General features: G+C 37.6%; 1 protein-coding gene and 1 pseudogene across 1 annotated transcript in view; both read left to right on the forward strand.

The window, feature by feature from the left end:
* LOC111506736 (uncharacterized) overlaps positions 1-20,054 on the forward strand; it is a 465,508-nt gene that overhangs the window by 12,472 nt on the left and 432,982 nt on the right. The gene's annotated exons all lie outside the window — the stretch shown is intronic.
* Positions 7,643-10,167, forward strand: LOC111513206 (AP-1 complex subunit beta-1-like; annotated as a pseudogene).

Raw genomic sequence — 20,054 nt, forward strand, 5'->3', positions numbered from 1 at the left:
CTTTCAAAGTTTCGAAGGCTACTGTCATGTTCAACTTTCTGAAAATATGGAAGGGAAGTGACCACTCTAAATTTAGGAAGACTCTTTGTGAATTTTTCTTGAATTTAGGGTATTGCTTCCATGGAAAGATGATCTTCACTTGGCTCTTTCGAAATCAAATTACAATATAATACACACAACATAACTTTCATGTTTAGCGAAAGAAGCCACCTCTCTAGAATTGATATCAGCTCCCTGAAAGATATAGTCTCAGTCGTTAGATATGAAATACGACTCTGGAAAGAATTCTCTTCTGAATAAAAAAATCATTATTTATCAATCCACCCCACTATCTCTAAAAGTATCTCCCACACAGACAACTTCAACTTTTTAAGATTTTACGCCACTATTATGACACGAATGAAAATGAACCATGGTAAGTTCTCTGCACATCTGGCAAAAATGGTCTTTGATGTGAATACATTACGCCCTTGTGACAATTTTTCTTTAGTGGATATAAATCACATCCTATTCACATGTCCCAACCTCGAACTGTACCGGACGGATTTCTTAAATAATTTGCTTTCTTCGAATGTTTCGTTTCCAATAACAGTGCTTTTAGCTACACTCAATGTAAAAATATACAACATAATTCTAACATTCATAATTAAATCTAAAATATCAATATAAAACGTAGCAAATCGTTTGATTCGAAAATTTTGTGGCGACATAAACTCCGGTTTGATGCCAGTTGGGGGAGTTAAAAAACTTTCATGTTTTTTATTGAGCTTTTTGGGGCAGAAAAATATCAATACAGAACTCTGAAATGCAATCCAGTCTCTCTGTTATATAAAAAAAAAGTTTACACTAAAAAAATTATTGAAAGAATGGCATTACTCGCAAACTGACCTCCTTGGCAAAATATTTTTCACGGACCTTAGCCCGAGTCCTGGTTACTGTTCCAAATGCGATTAAGCGATTACATGATGAGAATCATTCCCTACGGACATTTCACTGCCTGTTATATACACCCGAGCGAAATCGTGTCTGTTTGAGATCCGTCTACTCGTCATCCAGTAATATCTGAATTGTTTTCTCACTTCTTGAAATTACTCCGGATGTTCTGAATGTATATGTCGAAAGCTCGGGGAAAGCCTTAATCTTGTTATATAATTAATATAAGACTTTGAGAAGCTAAATTGCCCAGACAAGTGATTTAATAAAACTCAAAGCGCCCTTAGACATTACAAGTACATAACCCAAATTGAAAATTGTGACGGGTCGCTGAGGAGGAAAATTTAATGTTTCAGTAATGATTATGCAGGGATAGGTATAGTGGAAAGTAGCTGAGAGTCTTCTGTAGTGGTATCGAGATGATGATGACAAAGGCAAACCAGTGATTGAATTTTCCGCTTCACGAGGAAGCTACATTTTTGTATTGTTTTACTAGTTTGTTGAGTAAGTCTGACCCTGATAAAAATTCGAAAATACTTACTTATGCAAGCGAATCAAACTACCTACTGACCAACGTATTCAAAAAACATTTCATTGTGGGATTTCCACTTAATATTTCACAAAATACAGCCATCTGTCACAATTTTTCAAATGGCTGTGATTCTTTTTGTTTCAAATCAAAAATACTGAAAAGTTATTTCTCTGATTTTGTAAAAATTATTTGAGAGACACAATTGAACTGAAAACTATCGAGAATGATATATGATCTCTCGGATAGATGATTTGATGTAGAACTGAAAAGAAAATACATTCATAGGGAACTCCATTCAATAATGATTACCAAGTAAAATCGAAGAGGACGAGAATCACGGTTACATTTGAACCACCACGTATAAAAATGAGTGATGCTCATGGATATACTATAATTTCAAAATAGTAGGCACTAAATTATTCTCAGAAACGACTGACGTTTTTGCATTGGTGTACGGAAATTATACTAAACAGATGAGGAAAAATGATGAAAAAATATTAAGTTTTCAGAACCTTGACAAAAATGTTTTCGTTTAAATGCAATAATATTTCAGAAAATGCAGTGCCTACTGTTATGAAATTGTACTATACATATTTGAGTGTTCTCTGGCCACTTCAAAGGGAAATACCAAGATACTAGTATTTGAATAAATATATATTGTGAATAATCCATCCAGAGTCTGAAACTCTTCATATTTTTTCGAAAAAATGGAAAATTCGTCCTGGTGCCATGTGCCATGAGGTAACCCAGCTTCTTAACAAAGCTGATTAGTTTGTATGGAGAGTGGTCTTTCAGGTCGGATTGTCAGAGTACGGCTCTGTCGAACTCTGAAAATCTAATTCGGTCCCCAGCGGGGCAGGCACAAAGTATGTGATCTGCTGTTTCATCATTTTTCAAACAGAGGCGATACACACTATCTTCCGACAGTCCGAATTCCTACATATGATGATTCAAATGACAGTGACCTGTGAGAAGGCCTGTTAGACATCTTAGTTCATTCCTACTGTAGTCCAACAACTGTTTGGTATCGAAGGGTGAATAAATGCCTTGGAGTGAGCCAATCCTGGAAGATTCTGCCAGAAGTCCATGAATCTTCTTGCCGTCCAGGTATTTAATCTTTGTTTGGCGAAGCCTAAATCGATGCCAATGACAGGTTCTGGTCCAATGAAGCTGCTTGTAGCACCTTCCTTCGCAAAGGAGTCAAGAGCCTTATTGCCTTCCAGGCCAGTATGGCCAGGAATCTAGACCAGAGGCAATCTGTTAAGTCTTCCTATTGAGGAGAGTAATGTTTGCTAATTTGCTACCAATTTAGACGTTGCTTGGTAGGAGCCAAGAGCTTCCAACGCCGCTTGACTGTCCGAGAATATTTTTATTGACTCGTGAATGAGGTTGGATTCTTCCAATCTCCCCGCACACAATTCAATAGCGTAAATTTCCGCTTGAAATACAGTCGCATAGGTTCCTATACAGTCATAGGTTGATATCTCTGTCCTGGGTCTGCGACTGAAAAACCGGCACCAGAACCGGAACTATCTGCTCTTAATATTTCCTTCTCCCGGAGGATCCAGCCCTCTCTACTCGGGAACAGTACTTTATGAGGCAGTTTGTAGTTGACAGTTGGAGGCATAAAGTCAGAGGTCATTTCCAGAATGCTGTGACTTCCATTGTCAACCAACAGTCTGTTGCACGCTGCATCAAATTGATTTGTGCAATTGGCAATGTGCACAAGTGTATATGCAGTCCATCTAGCCTCTCTCTCCAGAAAAATGTGGAGAGGAGGTGGATCTAGAAGGATATCCATGGCCGCTGACGGTGTGGTACCGATGGCAACACTGATGGGAACATTCAATACTGAGTCAAAAATGGAATAAAATCCCAAGCAAAACGAATGAAATGTTTGTTTCATGTCAACTATATTTTGTGAAAATTGAAATGTGACTCCCTTTTTCACAAAGTGAGATGTGGTGGAAACCGGGAAACCACGATTTTTCTGGATAATACCACCATTTGCTTGAAATTTTTTGTAAATGCTTCTCGTTCATCCAGCAGCAGAATAGAGTAGATCATGAAAATACCAGTTTCGTGGTATGACCGTTCATTAGTGCAGGAAAGATCCTACAAAAATAGCAATAGGTCTGGGAATCAATTGTATTTAATCGTGTATGGACTGCACGTCTCCTAATAACAGATTCATCTTGTGGAAAAAACCATAGAAGAGGAGAAGAAATATTCCATGTATAACACAATTTTGAATTTTCTATACGGATTTCCTTAAGACGTATGTACGTTGTCTGTTGAAGAATTTAGGTGAATTTTCAATTTCTCAAAAGATATACATCCATTCATACATTATCAGACGCAGAGAGTTGTTGATTCACAGATGGATAAAAAACACCTTCCGGTTCCGTTGCAGGTGTTTCCAGTTGCAGACCTAGGACAGAGATATCAACCTGCTTAGGAACCTATGCGACTGTATTCCAAGCGGAAGTTTGCGCTATTGAATTGTGTGCGGAGATATTGGAAGAATCCAACCTGATACACAAGTCAATGAAAATATTCTCGGACAGTCAAGCGGCGTTTGAAGCTCTTGGCTCCTACCGAGCAACGTCTAAATTGGAAGCAAATTGCCAAAACTGACTCTCCTAGATAGGAAGACTCAAAGGTTATCTCTGGTTGGATTCCTGGCCATACTGGCCTGGAAGGCAATGAGGCTGCTGACTCCCTTGCAAAGGAGGGTGCTGCATGCAGCTTCATCGGACCAGAAACTGTCATTGGCATCGCTTTAGGCTTTGCTAAACAAACGTTGAATACCTGGATTGCAAGTAGAGTTATGGACTTCTGGCGGAATCTTTCAGGATTACCTCACTCCAAAGCGTTTATTCATCATTCGAAGAACAGCAGAGCACCTACTTTGTGTCCGCCCCGTTGGGGACTGAATCAGGTTTTCAGAGTTCAGCAGAGCTGTACTCTCATCATCTGACCTGAAAGACCACTCACCATACAAACTAATCGGCTTCGTAAAGAAGCTGGGTTTATTTGATCGACTGTGAATAGGTGTGACCAACAATAAACCTTTGCGGGTTGCGGTGGAGGGTGGAATAGACCCACTCCCTCTGGACCTAACCTAACCTAACATTCATTCATCAATTTCTAATATGTCTTTCTGAAAGTGGCCCCTCAGATACAATACACTTGGGCAAGCGTTTTCTTCAGTTCTCGAAGCAGTTCTAATATGCACTTTTTGCTGTGTCCTTCAGCTCTCTCAGCGATTTGGTTTTTACCCTATGAATCGTCGCAACACGCCGCCTTTTCATGGGTCTTTTCAATCTTGGAAAGAGAAGAAAGTCACAGGGGTTTGATTTTGGTTAATACGGTGGCTGATGCATAATTATGACCATATGGTAAGAACTCCTGATTCAATACGCCGTGGTAATCAAAGGAAAACAATTTCTGAGCGATACTCACGCGACAGTGTTTTTTCAAAATCTAGAAATTTTGGTGCGAACCCTGCTGCCACAAGCTTGATGCCCAACATTTCCGAAAAAATACATGGCGTCAGGGCATTGATATTCCGACATTCTCAACAAATTTTTTGATAGTGATTCGACGATTTTTCATAACAATTTCTTTCACTTTCTTAACATTTTCCTGATTGGCTACAAATCAAATCATCTTGGTTACCTTCACAAGCAGATGGAGAGATGACAAACGTGTCATTTGTTGTTTGTTTGAAGGTGGTTGACAATGTTTCGTGGTGTATATCATCAGTTCGGACTTCCATTGTCAGCTCAGGTAATAAGACCAAAACAGGTAGTCGAGCAAACACAGGTAGTGGCAGCAACGCAGGTAAAGGGAAACATCCATCCTTATAAATTGATACACAGAGTTCGAACTAATCAGTCTGGTTGAAAAAACCAGACATCATCAGAAGATGGCAAATAAGATTTTGCCGAAACGTTGTGAAAATAATCCTTATGGGGAGAAAATACACAGAACATGGAGCGAAACCCGAGAAAACAGCTCATCATACTTTATCCGTGAGAATCTTGGAGTTTTATTTATTTATTTATTCTAAATTTGGGACACATACAGGTAAAAGAACCCAAACAAGTATCCACTAAAATAAAGATTGTGCTAACAAAACTGGCGTTCAACAGGTAAATGATCTAAATGCTTAATCTAAAACATAAATGATTAAAAATTGAATATTTTCCTTATGTTACTTTTATACATTTGTAAGGACATGGAGAAAACGTCCAAATTGGACGTTTTGTTGAATGAGTCTGTAATTCTATTTATTGGAGAGTTTTTCCCCACATTGGTGTTATATGTGGAAGTAGCTAATAAATATGTATTCCTTGTGTTTCTCTGGGGTACATGAAAGGACATCATTGCTATCAACTCAGGCGAGTCAATAAGATTCGTTAAAATTTTATAGCCAAACACTAGATCGAAGTGATTCTCCGTTGTTCTAGAGGCTGAATGTTATAATAGTTACGGATTTGATTAATAACGTGAGTTACATAGACATTAGTGATTCGGTAATGAAGATGTCTAACAACCTATTTTGCAGTCGTTCTAAACGCAATTTGAATGTATTATAGCAAGGATTCCATATAATGCTATCGAAATTCAACTTGCTATAAACAAATGCATAATAGATAGTTCTAATAGCGGCTTCGTTATTGAAGTCTCTGCATATTCTATTGAAGAAACCCAGTGTTCTGTTGCTTCTATTTATGACATATTCAACATGGCGATTGAAATTCAATTTTGTGTCAAAGTATACTCCAAGATCCTTGATATATTCTATTCTATTTAATGCAATACTATTCAACAAATACTGAAACAATATGGGTGAATGATTTCTATAAAACGAAATACATGTAAGTACATTTTTCCACGTTGAGTTAACATATATATTTATATATATTGTGGATACTAACAATCGAAACTTCGTGACATAACTTGGAATTTCAAATCAATTTATATTATATTAGACAATGAAAGTCCGAACTGATGAAATATGTCATTTGTTGTCCGCTTCAGCCTAGTTCGAAGAATGATAAACTCTGAAGTAATTCCATTTTCGAAAATCATCGACTTTATGTTGAGTGGCCAAACAGCCCGAAACCGGTCTGCAAGTGTGTTCCAATAATTGAAAATCTATTGCGGCAGTTGTATCGCCAACAGCATATGCAGGAATAACTTCAGTGAAGAATCTTGCACTGACACCTGTCGTATATAATCCAACACCTTTGTGGTATTAGCCAGGGAAATAGTTATTTCCTGATAGGTATCAGTGCATCAACCTTCAGTGTAGGGAGATGACACTGGCCTGAACGAATTGTTCCTTCAGATGATTTGATTTCAAGTATATTTGAGCACTCGATTTTATTTCTCACACGAAATTTGATGCAAATTCTTGGACGTATCGAGTGAGTACGCTTTGTTGGGAAACTTGATGAACAATGGAAAATCAGAAATCCTAGAGAAGCATCTTCTGAAGTAATAATTCATTTGTCAATTTCAGCTCACAAAGTTCCTGAAACAAGAATAATGTCCCAACAGCGACAAAAACACTGGAGAACTCCAATGCTGAAATGTAATTTTCATCCTGTGTCCTCGGGAAAAGTCCACATTTCTCGAGTTGCACGCCAATTCCTCTTCCTAGTGACGTAACCCTAAAAGACGTATCCAGTTCCTTCGCCGGACTCACCCCATTCCTTCTAACAAAGTAGGACAATGTTTCGTCCTTTTGTCCAAAAGAGACGCGAATTACTTAGATTCACCTCAAGTGAAAGAAAGTTTTTTAATTGAATTTTGAAGGTTTCATTCGTAGGAGGCCGGCGAAAAATTTTGGTGCGACGAATTTCCGGAATTTACTCTTTGAGGTAATTGTGTTGAGTGAAGGTATGTCAAAGGTTAGTTAAGTCATACAAGACGATTTCAAAAAGGCGTTTTACAAGGTTGAAGGAAAAAAGACAAGATTGATTTCTCATACTCAACTGCTTACTTCCAGGGGAAAATCGTTTGCCCATATTTTGAGTCGTATTACTTTCACCCCTTTGGTGCGGTGTGATTTAACACTCAAATATCAAATGGAAAGAGATAATTTATTGAATGGTCATCGATTCCCATTTTTGACCTAATCTATTTTTTAATTTGATATGGTAGGCGTTTTTATTGACAAATATACACTCTCCATTCCCTTCAGTTCATTAAATTATAATTCTGAATAAATTAATTCTAACATGACCAACTAAATATTTTACAATCACAAAGAAGGGTGAAATTTTCGAATTGAAATCAGAATTAAACAATGACAAAAAAGAAAAGAAAAAAGAAGCTGTTGAGAAGGTGATAGCCTCTATGACGGTTGGTAAAGATGTCTCAGCTCTATTTCCTGATGTAGTAAACTGTATGCAAACCGATAATCTAGAGTTGAAGAGGTTAGTTCATCTATATTTAATGAACTATGCCAAGTCCCAACCAGATATGACAATAATGGCTATTAACACTTTTGTTAAAGATTGCGAAGATCCTAACCCACTTATCAGAGCACCGGCAGTAAGAACTATGGGATGTATAAGAGTGGACAAGATCACAGAATATTTATGTGAACCTTTAAGAAAGTGTCTGAAAGATGAAGATCCTTACGTGAGAAAAACTGCAGCTGTTTGTGTTGCTAAACTTTATGATAATTCCTCAGGATTAGTTGAAGATCAAGGATTTCTGAAACAGTTGAAAGAATTATTGAGTGATTCTAATCCAATGGTGGTTGCTAATGCAGTTGCTGCACTGTCTGAAATTAATGAAAGCAGCCCAACTGGTCAGCCTCTTGTTGAACTCAGCACCAACACAATACACAAACTGCTGACAGCTCTTAACGAATGTACTGAATGGGGTCAAGTTTTCATTTTGGATTCCCTTTGCAACTATACTCCAAGAGACGACCGTGAGGCCCAACGTATTTGCGAACGTATAACACCACGTTTGGCACATGCGAATGCTGCAGTTGTACTGTCAGCTGTTGAAGTTCTGATCAAAATGATGAAGATTCTAGCAGGGGATACTTAATTCTGCAGCACTATGAGCAAGAAGCTTGCATCACCTCTGGTTACGCTACTTAGTTCTGAACCTGAAGTGCAGTATGTTGCATTGATGAATATAAATTTGATTGTGCAAAAAAACGGATATTCTGAAACATGAAATGAAGGTTTTCTTTGTCAAGTATAATGACCATATCTATGTCAAACTAGAGAAGCTTGATATCATGATTCGTCTAGCTTCTCAAGTTAACATTGCACAAGTATTGAGTGAACTTAAAGAATACGCAACCGAAGTAGATGTGGACTTTGTGAGGAAAGCCGTGAGGGACATTGGAAGATGTGCCATCAAGGTAGAACCTTCTGCAGAAAGATGTGTTGCTACACTCCTTGACTTGATACAAACCAAAGTGAATTATGTCGTTCAAGAAGCTATAGAAGCTATCTTCAGAAAATATCCTAACAAATACGAGAGTATCATCAGTACTCTGTGCGAAAATCTCGACACATTGGATGAACCGGAAGCAAGAGCTAGTATGGTATGGATTATTGGAGAACATGCAGAAGAATAGACAATGCCGATGAACTTCTGGATAGTTTTGTGGAAGGTTTTGCTGATGAGAATGCTCAGGTGCAACTGCAACTGCTCACAGCTGTGGTGAAACTTTTTTTGAAGCGTCTCAGCATACTCAAGGTTTAGTTCAACATGTTCTCAACTTAGCTACACGAAATTCTGGTAATCCCGACTTGAGAGATCGTGGTTTCATCTATTGGAGATTATTAAGTACCGACCCAGCTGCCGCTAAAGAGGTCGTACTAGCCGACAAACCTTTGATATCTGAAGAAACTGATCTGTTGGAACCCTCATTACTTGATGAACTGATTTGTCACATATCATCATTGGCTAGCGTGTATCATAAACCACCCACTGCTTTTGTTGACGGAAGAAGTACAGGAGTCAGAAAATCTCTTTCAGCAAGGCAAGGTTCAAATGAAGAAGTATCTAGTGCACCTGAAGCTACAGTCATTCCGAATCAGGAGAGTCTGATTGGCGATTTACTCTCTATGGATTTGGGTGCGCCTGCTCCACCAGTTTCTACACCTGCTGCAGTCCCAACAAGTAATGTAGATTTGCTTGGTGGGGGATTGGACGTTTTGTTAGGTGGACCTGCAGGTGCTGCTTCATCAACTACAGGATTATTGGGTGACATATTTGGTTTAACCTCTGCCCCTACCATGTACACCCCGCCGAAAATTTGCTGGTTGCCAGCAGATAAAGGAAAAGGTCTTGAGATTTTTGGAACATTCTCAAGGAGGGCCAATCAAATTTCTATGGATATAACCTTGACTAATAAAGCTATGCAAGCAATGACAGGGTTTGCTATTCAGTTCAACGAAAACAGTTTCGATATAACTCCAAGTGCCCCACTCAATGTACCTGCCTTGCAACCTGGTTAGAGTTTGGAGTACAGTCTTCCTTTGAGCACCACCGGTCCAGTTCAAAGAATGGAGCCGCTAACTACCTTGCAAGTTGCTATCAAGAACAGCGTCGATGTGTTTCATTATGCTTGTCAAGTACCAATTCAGGTTCTGTTCACCGAGGATGGCACTTTGGACAAGAGAGTATTTTTGACTACTTGGAGAGACATATGATTCAATCTGAAGAACTAATTATAAGAATATTTGCATTTGAAATGTATTCATGTTACTAAAAATATTGTGCTGTATGAATTCATTATTATTAATTTCCATTTCATTATCTGGTGGTGGTAGAAATCTGTACTATTAGTAATTGTAATTTGATGTAAATTGTATATGTCCCGCGGAAGTCCCCCCCCTAGGTTTCTGGAACCTCTATACCCATCACGTAACTAAAATAGGCTGAGGTGTCGAAGATATCGTCCTGGTTGGGCACAATTAACCCTATTGAACCCTTCAATTTCCGACTTCAACTCCAGAAGTCAAGTGCTATGATACGTCGAGGTCTTCAATGCTGTTGAAGGAAATCCCATGCAACGGCTCATCAATGTGTTGCCACAGGAGTGAAGTAATTTCTGTATTCTGCTGAACATTTTCCGATTCAGTAACAGAGTTATGAGCACCCTGTTCAGTGTCGAAAACTAAACCGAGTTCATCAGCTGTTAGGGTAGCTGCCTTGAAGATAAATTCTTCAACGCCATCTCTCATAGTCACGGACCATGCAAAGAAGGGGATCCGGACTCCTGTCGAATTCACAGGTTTCATCCAATACCATAATGTCATGTAGACACTCCAGACTCAGAAGTCTTCCTGTTGTCGAAAAAAGTACAACAATAATATTTCGGGTTTTCACGACGAGTCGATACAGTTTCTCCCGAATCCACTTCAGTGCTCTAAACCAATAAAGGAAGATAATAATGGCAAGCAACTTCGTTCTTCCTCGACAGTACCGATGACCAGATCTGTCGTAGTTTGTGCTGACCGCGAAGAGAGTATTTCAATACTGTTACCTATTGTGGGGTACCAGAGTCACCGAGCATCGATAGATATAGACATGTTGACTTATTGATCAACGCCAATCCATGTATGAAAAATTCAGTTGTATAAAATCGCTGCCGTTGTTTGGATTTGAATTTTTCTTTCTAGTTTCCATCCATGGCTGCGTAATCTTTTATCAAAGTTTGAAATGAAAATATGGCTTGGGTCGGCATAATTGTATTGAATATGTAAAATGAGGAAACGTGTGATCTTTCAGGTCAGATGGTAAGAGTGCGGCTTTGTCTGAAGTGGGGCAAGCATGAAATATGTGCTCTGCTGTTTCAGCATTTTACAGACAGATGCAGCACACTGTCTTTCTACTGTCCGGGTCTCTGACATATGATGATTTAGACGGCAGTGACCTGTAAGAAGGCCTGTTAGACATCGTAGTCATCCTTACTGTAGTCCAACAACTGTTTAGTATCAAGCTTCGAAATGTGAATAAACGCCTTGGAGTGAGCCAATCCTGGGAGATTTTGCCAGAAGTACATGAATCTTTCTGCCATCCAGGTGTTCGATGTCTATTTGACAGGTTCTGGTCCAATGAAGCTGCTTGCAGCACCTTCTTTTGCAAAGAAGTCAGCAGCCTGATTGCCTTCCAGGCCAGTATGGCCACAAATCCAGACCGAGACAATTTGTTCAGTATTCCTATCGAGGAGAGTCGTGTTTGTCAATGTTTTACCGATTTAGACCTTGCTTGGTAGGAGCCAAAATCTATCAACGCCGCTTGGCTGTCCAAGAGTATTCTTATTGACTTTTGTATGCGGTTGAATACTTCCGCACAGAATTCAATAGCATAGATTTCCGCTTGAAATACAGTTTCATAGGTCCCTAGGCAGGTTGATATCTCTGTCCGGGATCTGAGACTGAGAACACCTGCACCAGAACCTGAAGGTGTTTCCAATTCATCTATGAACCAACAACTATCTGCTATTGATATTTCCCTCTCTCGGAGGATCCAGCCTTCACTACTAACTGGATACTTAACTGGACCTGCATATTCTTGGATGGGAAAAACCTAGGGATTTATCAATGTCGTGGAAAATACTTGTGTAAATTTCTCAGGCATAAGGCATAAGCTACCTGCACCAGGGTAGATCCCAAGTGATGACGAATTCCAGATCTAAGTGGAAGGTAACTGATCGAAGATGACTTCCTTGTTATGCCTGATGTGTGAGACGGCGCATAAACAATATTCAATGGAAGGAGTAACTCGCTGCATCGTCTGAAAATTGAATATAGGTCTTCAGATTGAACTCTCATGACTGGTAGATAGGTTAGAGTAACATCAGGTATCATGAGTATGGAGAGACTTGTAACTCTTTATATGGTGTATAATAGCGGTTGCGTAAGTTATAATAAAATAAGGCTGAGAGCGGAACTTTGAGATACTTCACTGAAAATAGTATCTACAAGAAACTGCCAGTGATTGAGAATTTCATGTAATTGAGGCTGGTAGTTTTATGCATACGCAGAGTGAGCAGAGTTCACTTCCAGTGAGTTTCTGTAAGATCATCATACTCTGAGTGAATTTATGAAAGTCATTCTGGGTAGTCGCTAGGTATTAGTGTTCATAAAAAATAGTAGAATGAACGTAACATTTTTTTCTAATAAATAATAGTTTCAAAGCCATAAGATCAATTGAGAGACTTACAGCTGACTTCTTAACGTTATTAGTAATTTTGTTACAATCAGACTCAGTGCCAAAATTATCATTGATTACATGAAAAAAACAATAATATACGAGTGAGAAACCACAGATTTCATTTACTGTAAATATCGCATACAAAGTGCCTCGATTTGTTCAGAAATTACTTTTGAACTAGCGCTGTAAATATCCCAACGCAATACTCTCCTTTGTGGGATGTCTCTCCAGAGGAATCACTCCAGTTATTCAGTCCGCTGTTTCCGTATGGAAGACAGATCAAAGCTGTGACGAGAAATGGATATCTATCGGGTCGTATTTTGTTACCGAAGTGATATTGGAAAGAATGGTTCTGGCTGTGAATCGAATTTCTCTCATGTTCCAAAGTGTATCAGTAGTGCATGATGAAAAATACGATCAAAGCAACGTAACAGTTACGAAACAAAATTAAATCTGAGTTTTATTTTTGAACTTCTACACTAATGACTGTTTCGTACACCAAACTTTCATTTTCACATTCATTTTCAAAAAATTGTGACTTTGTGAACAAATGGGAGCGCCCATAAATCATTATTTGAAGTGAAAGTGTGCATTGTCATTTGCTCATTAACTTTAAAACTAGAAGAATGATTGTCAACTTGAAGTGAGACATATTTTCGTTTGATTTTTTCCCTCTTTATTGTAATCCATCATTACCCGAAAATGTCCAGATGCTGGTCTGAAGAAAAAGCAACAGTATCGCATTTTCACAACCTCTCAGTGGTATCGTTTTCCATTAGGATTATGAGGCAATTCATCCACAACCGTTTCGCATAATACTGGTAACTTTCCCTATTCTTCAATTGTTCGGGGCACTACAATAAACAACAGCTCGCTTTGCTTTTCATCGTAAACCTAGTCACATTCATTTATTCAACGAATTCTGCATATCAAATGCAGGCTGCGTTTCGACATCAAAGCGCGCTAGATTTGGAGTTCGCACTGAAATATACATCCTTTAATAACGTAGAATCGTAAGTTCCTCGCATGAGAACAAAATGCGGTATACTTTTGTAGTCGGTATTTTCGTAAGGGTAATTTGCACCGAGGAATAGTGCGGTGAAATTAAGAAAAAATTACTGTTTGAGAAAAAGAGAACTTCAATAATAGAATTGTTCTCAAATGTGAACTGTTAAAAAAAGGGGTGAATGGATTAGCATCAAGAGTTCTTGCCACATGATCGTACGGTCGATAAGGATTAATATCTTGGAGTATTGCGATAAGCAATACAAGGAAAAAGTTTGGTATTGTGGAAAACATATCATGGCTTCTGCATTACGATAATGCACCTCCCCTTGTTATTGCTTGTTCATAATTTTATGGCCAAAAACAACACCGTGAACTTGCCTCAGCCACCGTATTCACCAGATTTGCCCCCATGTGACTTTTTCCTGTTTCCAAGTTTGAAGACACCCATGAAAAGATGACGTTTTGACGGCGATTGAGGAGATGAAAACCGAATCGGTGAGAGATTTCAAGGATATACCAAAAAGGGCATATCAGAGCTGTTTCGAAAACTAGAAAACATGCTAGCACAATTGTTTTATATTTGAGGGGGACTAATTTGAAGGGAACAAAATTGAAATTAATTAATAAATGAATATTTTTTTGGGAAAGATGAAAATTCACCTCATTTTTTTAACAGACAGCGTATATGATTGGGGATATCTGCTGCAGCAGCAGATGAAAGATTTGATGAAAGCTGCATTCGATCACAGCTCAGAGACCCATATTTCTAATACTATAAATTATTTCTTGTTCACTCACAGGACATTGCTTGATGGTTATTAGTATCCACAATCGTCTTCGGGTGATAACTGGACTTATTTCTCCGAGATCTGACTATTTATGTAAAGGAATGTCTCGAAAAAGACCTAGGCATCATCAAAAATGACCTTCATCGGAATGGTTACTCCAAAGACATGATGGAACAGACTTTGGCTAGAAGACAGCAAGAGCCTCACTAGGAAGAGGAGCCGCAACAACCAGTACTTGTACTCCCCTACATCAGAATACTGTCGGGAAGGATGAGAAGAATTGGTTCCAAGAACAACATCAGAACCTGCTTCAGATCCGGTAACACTATCCGTAGCAGCCTCACGAAAACCAGGCCACCAAACGCGGACTGCGATTCCAAGAATTGCATTTACCGGATACCCTGCGAGTGCGGAGAATCATACATCGGTGAAACTAAGAGGCCATTGAAAGTTCGCATTGCCGAGCACAAGAAACACACACAGCGAGGAGAAACCAGCAAATCAGAAATAGGAGAGCATGTTTGGACTCATCAACATAACATCAAGTGGTTTCAAGCTGAAATCATCCCCAAGGAGGAATACTGGTTTAGGAGAAAATTCAAAGAAGCCGTATATATGTTATCCAACAACGCAACTAGCCAAGCCAGCGTAGGGATACGCAACATATGGAAAACCTATAATCAAGCGAAACAAGATCAACTCTCGCCAAACAGTTATAGTCACGCTGCAGAATCACTACGTCCTTAGCGTTGTTAACCAAACTCAGATTTTTACATACATTTGTGAGTAGGAGAATACATTTACGACAGGGTGCCAGTCAAAATGTGGCCGTAAATATTTTTAATTTAAGAAAGCGAGTGTGCTTCGAATCACACGACTGAAATAAAACTTCTTTAGCTCCATCTATATGTATGTATGTATGTACTTACAATGGCTATATTGGGGAAACCAAATTAAGTATAAGAAATCTGAAAATAAATTTCATAATATTTATATATATATATATATATATATATATATATATATATATATATAATATATATATATATATATATATATATATATATATAGCCAGCCACAGGAATGTGCGGCTGGCTCCTGCTGGTGGCTTCGTGCATTTGTATTTATTTCTTCTGGTAACCAAGTGTTGCCCATCCTTACACTTGGCTGCACCATACTGATGATGGGCCAAAAGCCCGAAACACGTGTCTATGGTTTGCCACTTCCTTGAGTGCTATGTCCGATAAAAAACTCCTTTATATATATCAAGACACTCGATAACCTTCGTATTTAAATATACAATAGATAAATTTCCAGCTAGGTCAAGTGTACCACAAGGATCGAATCTAGGTCCACTTTGGTTCATTATTTTCATCAATGATTTACCGTCCGCTCCTAAATATATAGATTTTCTTTTTTTTGCTAATGATTTTAAACTCTTCAAATCAGTCCATAGAGTCCAAGACTGCACATATCAGCAAGAGGATATTAATAACATTTCAGATTGGAGTTTAAAGAGTGATGTATTGTATTGTTGCAACTCAGTAGTCGCTTTGCTTATAACGAGAGGATTTATCGCTGTTTCAACCATCCCTCTTCCATACAAATAATGAAAGAACACATTCTTAAAATTTTCTGAAACCGTTTTTGAAGAGTGATCAATGAATACTGAATGAATTTCTTAATACTTTCTGTTGATCTTGACCGTCAATATTATTAAAGATTCATATGCTGAGGTTACAACTTTCCTCACTAAGTCATCTTACTAAGGTGAAATGCTTAATACGCATCCGTGTAACTTTGCGTATTTGGAGATTGTTTTATATTTTCATATCCTGTAATCGTATTAATTTTGATGTCTATGAACTTGGAATATTGAAAGATGGAATTATGAATACTGAGTATTTTTGTTTTAGAATATTGAAGTTGGAGTTGAAACATTTTTCAATTCATGTATTTGCATGAATGAATTTGAATTATTTCATGACTATTTTCCATCCTTGCAAGTGATGAAGGGTTTCGTAGAGGGATTGACCCGGTTCTTACTCTCGTTTCGGAGATACGGGGTGTTGAAGTTGAATTTTTTTGTTCACTTATTGAATCACCTCCAGGGTTGTTGAGGAGGTGTACCTTTTTTTACTTGGAAAAGGTGTGGGAATTAGGTTTTTTCATGAAGAGTATCAAAAGTTTACTGTCAAAAAAGTTAGGGCATTTTGAAATAAATAATGATAGCGTACGCAGCGCCCTCTAGATGTTACATGAAAATTAATACGAAATTATGATTTTCCACGTCAAAAAAACCCCGGGTACCGAATTTCGTGCGAATTATTTATTTTTTGCAAGTATGATAGAAATGGCCGATACCTAATGGAAATCCTTTGATACGTATTGAAAAAACCCTTCGAAGTGAGATTTCCATTTGAGGTGGAAATCTCACATCAGTTTTGCTGTACTATTTTTACTGCACTAGAATGAAATTTTGAATCGAATCGCGAAGGCACTTCGTTAGCTTTTCTGGATAACACGAAGAGGCCTGTATCAACAAGAGGAAGGCTTTATGCTCGTGGCTTTTCAATTTGAGTGTGTGTAGATGCTGCGGCTAGGAAGCACTCCGCCAATTGGCGAATGAAGCCGGGTTTTTCTACATTTTCTTTTGAGAATTTAGGTTCGATTATGAGGCAGCTTATTCGCACAGAAGGTTTAAGAAAAATTTCAAATGATCAACAAGCAACATAGTTGTCCCATTGCAAATATTGGACAAACTGAGAGAAATATTGAAAACTTGTTTCAAAGAGTATGTCGGGCATCAAAATGGTCTCATGAAAGAATAATTGGAATTATCGACTTCGGTAATTGACACTAGACTTCTGAATGATTTGAAAAACCTGAAAATTGCAAAGGGCTTGAAAACTATGCATTACAACAAAGTTTGTTTGAAGGTGGTTGACAATGTTTCATGGTATCTAGTTTGATATAAGTTGATTTTAAATCCCTGAAAGAATCTGTAAAAATAAAAAGTTAGCTGAAAAAATAACAATTATATTAAGCAAAAAAAACTGAAATCACAATGACTTATACAATTACAAAAGTATACAAGTAACAACCAAAAAATAAAAAAAATGAAATATTAATACGAAATCAAAATAAAAAATTATTAATAAGAAATAAAGTTACAAATTAAAAGATTTCAAATCAAGTTAATTCACGACGTTTCGGTTTTAGCGGAAGCTGACCGTTTGGCGAGAGTTGGTCGTGTTTCGCTTGATTAGAGGTTTCTATATGTTGCATATCTCTACGCTAGCCTATTCCGTGTTAATATTTCATTTATTTGATTTTTTGGCTGTTACTTGTATTTTATTTCATTGTAATTTCAGTTTTTTTTATTGATTTAATTGTTATTTTTTCAGTCGACTTTTTATTTTTAATTTTTTTACAGATTCTTTCAGGGATATCAAATCAATTTATATCACACTAGACAATGGAAGTCGGAACTAATGAGAAACAACAAAGATACCAGTCCTAAAAGTCCATTGTTTACTCGATCATAAATGTTATTACAGCATGAGAAAATGTTCTGGGATAAGTGTGGAATGAATTTCTAGCAAGTGTCATTTGATTTCTTCACATAAAAAAGTTACATTAGAGAAATGAGTCATTCATTTGATGAATGTTGATATCGTTTTCGTCTAAGTTGCTCCTCAATTACCACATTATTGGTGATCATTCCACTACCGCTAGCACTCGTTTTAATGAGTGTTCAGATCTATTCGGAAACAATTTCAATTGAAAAATACACGAAAATTATTTTTTCAATTATCTTCTTGTATTTAATTTTGCTACAAACAATCATTATTCAAACTAAATAATAATTTTAATAAAATTCACAAAACCAGTTGTTATTTTCTACTATGGCCATACGCCTTATGTTCTGCGTAGGCAGTGTTAATAGGTCCGTGAGCCACCTAAATAATATCCTGTTCATTCCCAGTCTCATCACTCATATAACCCAGCAGAATCAACCCAACAATAAATTAGGGAAATTTTATCCAGACAATAACGTGATCTTATAGGGTGGGCCCAACAAAAAAACAGAAATTTCGAAAAAAAATATGTATTTATACTTCAACATAATCTCATTGCAGCTCTATACACTTTTCTCAGCGACGTTCAATGAGTTCGATACCGTTTTTATAATAAAAGCCATTAACTGCCGACATCACTACTCCATCGTTGGAAAATTTTTGACCTCTGAGTCATTTTTTCAAGTTTAGGAACAGAAAATAATCCGAGGGGGCTGAATCTGGCGAATAAGGGGCTTGAGGTAGCAATTCAAACTTTAATCAGTTAATTTTGGTCATTGCGATAATGGATTTGTGAGCTCGTGCATTGTCTTGATGAAACAACACTTTTTTCTTAACCAAATGCGGCCGTTTTGGCTTGATTCCTTCACTCAACCGTTGCAATAAGTTCGCATGATACTCGCTGTTGATAGTTTTACCTTTTTTAAGATAGTCAATGAAAATTTTCCCACGCGCATCCCAAAAAACCGATGCCTGCATATGAAACAGTTTTTGCCTTCTTTGGAGCTGGTCCTCCCTTCTGAGTCCACTGTTTTGATTGTTCTTTTGTCTCGGGTGTGAAGTGATGGATCCATGTTCCATCCATAGTTATGAAACGACGCAAGAATTCTGCTTTGTTGCTGTAAAACTTCGCTAAACACTCAACTGAAACATCTTCACGACACTGTTTTTGCTCTAGTGTGAGCAAACGCGACACTTTCTTGCACACAGCATTTTCATGTCCAAATTTTCAGATGATATACGATGTACCACACTTTTTGAAATGCCTGCTAAGTCTGCTAGCTCGCGCACTTCCAGTCGACGATCATCCAGTACTGCCTTGTGGATTTTTTCTCCGTTTCTAAAATAGTCACCTTATTTGGTCGACCACGGCGTTGCTCGTTTTGGCAGCTCGTACGGCCTCGTTTTAACTCTGCTACCCAATATTTTAGTGTTGTAAACGAAGGAGCAAACCAACTCAGAGTAGAATGCAGGTCAGCTTTTATATTGGTTGTGTATTGTGCATCATAACGGTGACCAATTTTCTCCGTTTCAACAAATTCACCGATAACGTTCGCTATCGATGGCTGCCAAACAAAGACTAAACATCGCAGCGGCATCAAACTCGAAACATATAATAATAATAATAATAATATGCTATTTATTTAAGATCCAAATACAAATACAAATGAGAAGTACAAATTAAAAGTTCAAATAAATAACGAGATGCTCGATAAGTAAGTGAATACGTGTTTCGAGATACAAAATTGGTGTGAATGGGCATATACATACATACATTGAAATAGTTAAACAAAACCATAGAATGAATAACATATATAGGTATTCGACTATGAACATATTCAATCGTAAACATAATCAAACATGTACAGCTATTATAATTCGTTATTATACTCAAAATAAAATAAAATGGAAAAACAAACACTATAATACAATACAAAGACACAGTTCAAGATTATTTAGCTTTATAATATATCAATCGTTTGTATTCCTGCTTGATAAGAG

Source organism: Leptinotarsa decemlineata, unplaced genomic scaffold (genome assembly GCF_025532065.1).
Source record: "Leptinotarsa decemlineata unplaced genomic scaffold, Ldec_3_MD MMD2_tig00026282_RagTag_RagTag, whole genome shotgun sequence".
Lineage (NCBI taxonomy): Eukaryota > Metazoa > Arthropoda > Insecta > Coleoptera > Chrysomelidae > Leptinotarsa > Leptinotarsa decemlineata.